Below are 4,162 nucleotides of genomic sequence, written 5' to 3' on the forward strand. Positions count from 1 at the left end.
AGTATGGCATTCAGAGTATCAATCTCAAGAACTCCTTTCTTCTGATTAGTCCCATTGTTCATAGGATTCCTTTCAGAAGTGTACATGAATTGGTTATTTGCAACCATTTCAATTAGTTCTTGAGCTTCTGTAGGCGTCTTCTTTAGATGAAGAGATCCTCCAGCAGAGCTATTCAAAGACATCTTGGACAGTTCAGACACACCATCATAGAAAATACCTATGATGCTCCATTCAGAAAGCATATCAGAGGGACACTTTCTGATTAATTGTTTGTATCTTTCCCAAGCTTCATAGAGGGATTCTCCTTCCTTCTGTCTGAAGGTTTGGACTTCCACTCTAAGCTTACTCAATTTTTGAGGTGGAAAGAACTTTGCCAAGAAGGCATTGACTAGCTTTTCCCAAGAGTTCAGGCTTTCTTTATGTTGTGGGTCCAACCATGTCCTAGCTCTGTCTCTTACAGCAAAAGGGAATAGCATAAGTCTGTAGACCTCAGGGTCAACCCCATTAGTCTTGACAGTGTTACAGATTTGCAAGAATTCAGCTAAAAACTGATGAGGATCTTCCAATGGAAGTCCATGGAACTTGCAATTCTGTTGCATTAGAGAAACTAATTGAGGCTTAAGCTCAAAGTTGTTTGCTCCAATGGCAGGGATAGAGATGCTTCTCCTATAGAAGTCGGGAGTAGGTGCAGTAAAGTCACCCAGCACCTTCCTTGCATTGTTGGAATTGTTGTTGTTTTCGGCTGCCATGGGTTCTTCTTCTTTGAAGATTTTTGTTAGGTCCTCTATAGAGAGTTGTGCCTTAGCTTCTCTTAGTTTTCGCTTCAAGGTCCTTTCAGGTTCAGGGTCAGCCTCAACAAGAATGCTTTTGTCTTTGCTCCTGCTCATATGAAAGAGAAGAGAACAAGAAAATATGGAATCCTTTATGTCACAGTATAGAGATTCCTTGAGGTGTCAGAGGAAAAAGAAAAATGGAAGGAAGAGGTAGAAGAATTTGAACTTATCAAGAAAGATGGAGTTCGAATTGTGCATTAAGGAATAGTGTTAGTCCATAAATAGAAGGATGTGGGAAGAGGGGAAGAAATTTTCGAAAATTAATTAAAAAGATTTTAAAAACATTTTGAAAAATACTAATTGATTTTCGAAAACTAAGAGTGGAAAAGAAATCAAGTGATTTTTGAAAAAGATTTCGAAATAAGAAATTAAAAAGATATGATTAAAAACTATTTTGAAAAAGATGTGATCAAGAAGATATGATTGAAAAGTTATGATTTGAAAAAGATTTGATTTTGAAAAATATTGAAAACTTGAAAAAAAAAATTTGAATTGAAAACAGAATCTTTCCTCTTGTGCCATCCTGGCGTTAAACGCCCAGAATGGTGCACATTCTGGCGTTTAACGCCCAAAGCACTACCCTTTTGGGCGTTAAACGCCCAGCCAGGCACCTTGGCTGGCGTTTAAACGCCAGTTTGCCTTCCTCACTAGGCGTTTTGAATGCCCAGCTTTTTCTGTGTAATTCCTCTGCTGTATGTTCTGAATCTTCAATTCTCTGTATTATTGACTTGAAAAGACACAAATTGAAAATATTTTTGGATTTTTTTATAATGAGGAATAATAAAAAATGCAACTGAAATCAAATAAACAAATGCATGCAAGACACCAAACTTAGAAGTTTGTATACTACTGACACTAACAAAATACTCAAGAAAAGAGAATTTAAAGATCAAAACAAGGAAATCATCAAGAACAACTTGAAGATTAATGAAGACACATGCATGAATTCGAAAAATGCAAGAAGAATAGAAACATGCAATTGACATCAAACTTAAAATGAGACACTAGACTCAAACACGAAACATAAAAATATTTTTGGTTTTTATGATTTTGTAATTTTTTTGTGGTTTTTTTTTCGAAAACTATGTGGAAAAGTAAAATAAAGGATTCAAAATTCTTAATGAGAATCCCAGGAATCATTGCAATACTAGTCTAAGACTCCGGTCCAGGAATTAAACATGGCTTCATAGCCAGCTAAGCTTTCAAAGAAAGCTCCGGTCCAAAACACTAGACATGGCCAATGGCCAGCCAAGCCTTAGCAGATCATTGCTCCAACAGCAAGATTGATAGAAATCAACAAGCTCTTGTGATGATAAGTTGAAACCTCGGTCCAATAAAATTAGACATGGCTTCACAGCCAGCCAGACTTCAACAGATCATCATGAAACTCTAGAATTCATTCTTAAGAATTCTGAAAAATACCTAATCTAAGCAACAAGATGAACCGTCAGTTGTCCAATTTCAATAATCCCCGGCAACGGCGCCAAAAACTTGGTGCACGAAATTGTGATCATTAATGGCGCCATCAACATGGTACGCACAATTGTAATCTCAACTCTTTATCACAACTTCGCACAACTAACCAGCAAGTGTACTGGGTCGTCCAAGTAATAAACCTTACGTGAGTAAGGGTCGATCCCACGAAGATTGTTGGTATGAAGCAAGCTATGGTCACCTTGTAAATCTCAGTCAGGCAAACTCAAATGGTTATGGATGATGTATGAATAAAACATAAAGATAAAGATAGAGATACTTATGTAACTCATTGGTGAGAATTTCAGATAAGCGTATGGAGATACTTTGTCCCTTCCGTCTCTCTGCTTTCCTACTGTCTTCATCCAATCCTTCTTACTCCTTTCCATGGCAAGCTGTATGTAGGGTTTCACCGTTGTCAGTGGCTACCTACCATCCTCTCAGTGAAAATGTTCAACGCACCCTGTCACGACACGGCTATTCAGCTGTCGGTTCTCGATCATGTCAGAATAGAATCCAGTGATTCTTTTGCGTCTGTCACTAACGCCCCACAATCGTGAGTTTAAAGCTCATCACAGTCATTCAATCATTGAATCCTACTCAGAATACCACAGACAAGGTTTAGACCTTCCGGATTCTCTTGAATGCGGCCATCAGTTCTAGCTTATACCACGAAGATTCCGATTAAGGGATCCAAGAGATAAACATTCAAGCCTTGTTTGCTTGTAGAACAGAAGTGGTTGTCAGGCACTCGTTCATAAGTGAGAATGATGATGAGTGTCACATAATCATCACATTCATCATGTTCTTGGGTGCAAATGAATATCTTAGACAAAGAATAAGCTGAATTGAATAGAAGAACAATAGTAATTGCATTAATACTCGAGGTACAGCAGAGCTCCACATCTTAATCTATGGTGTGTAGAAACTCCACCGTTGAAAATACATAAGAACAAAAGTGATCATTGGCTTCGGGCCCAGAGAGGGAACCAGAAGAACCAAGATCTGATCTAAGATCTAAAGTGATCAAAATATGAAAATACAATAGCAAAAGGTCCTACTTATAGAGAACTAGTAGCTTAAGGTTTACAAAGATGAGTAAATTACATAAAAATCCACTTCCGGTCCCACTTGGTGTGTGCTTGGGCTGAGAATTGAAGCATTTTCATGTAGAGACTCTTCTTGGAGTTAAACGCCAGCGTTTGTGCCAGTTTGGGCGTTTAACTCCCATTCTTGTACCAGTTCCGGCGTTTAACGCCGGGCAGTTTTGAGCTGATTTGGAACGCCGGTTTGGGCCATCAAATCTCGGGCAAAGTATGGACTATTATATATTGCTGGAAAGCCCAGGATGTCTACTTTCCAACGCCGTTGAGAGCGCGTCAATTGAGATTCTGTAGCTCCAAAAACTTCACTTCGAGTGCAGGGAGGTCAGAATCCAACAGCATCTGCAGTCCTTTTTAGTCTCTGAATCAGATTTTTGCTCAGGTCCCTCAATTTCAGCCAGAAAATACCTGAAATCACAGAAAAACACACAAACTCATAGTAAAGTCCAGAAAAGTGAATTTTAACTAAAAACTAATAAAAATATACTAAAAACTAACTAAAACATACTAAAAACATACTAAAAACAATGCCAAAAAGCGTATAAATTATCCGCTCATCCCCTGGCAATATTAAGCCCTGATAGCTAGCGTTATTATGACTCAACTTTTCCAATAACGCTAGCGACTATGCCAGCAACCTTGTCCACTTCAAAGGAGCATAACTTGGTTACAGAGGTCCAATTGAGGTGATTCTAGTTGCTTTAGAAAGCTGACATTTAGAGCTTTCCAAAGATATATAATAGTCTATAGTGA

At 38.3% G+C, this 4,162-nt stretch overlaps 1 non-coding gene across 1 annotated transcript; it reads left to right on the top strand.

Annotated features, from left to right (window-relative positions):
* Positions 1-236: 236 nt before the first annotated feature.
* LOC112712524 (small nucleolar RNA R71) lies at positions 237-344 on the top strand. Its single transcript, XR_003157815.1, has one exon. It is a non-coding gene; the product is annotated as a small nucleolar RNA R71 (small nucleolar RNA).
* Positions 345-4,162: the final 3,818 nt, after the last annotated feature.

This window comes from Arachis hypogaea, chromosome 1, assembly GCF_003086295.3.
Source record: "Arachis hypogaea cultivar Tifrunner chromosome 1, arahy.Tifrunner.gnm2.J5K5, whole genome shotgun sequence".
In the NCBI taxonomy this organism is placed as follows: Eukaryota; Viridiplantae; Streptophyta; class Magnoliopsida; order Fabales; family Fabaceae; genus Arachis; species Arachis hypogaea.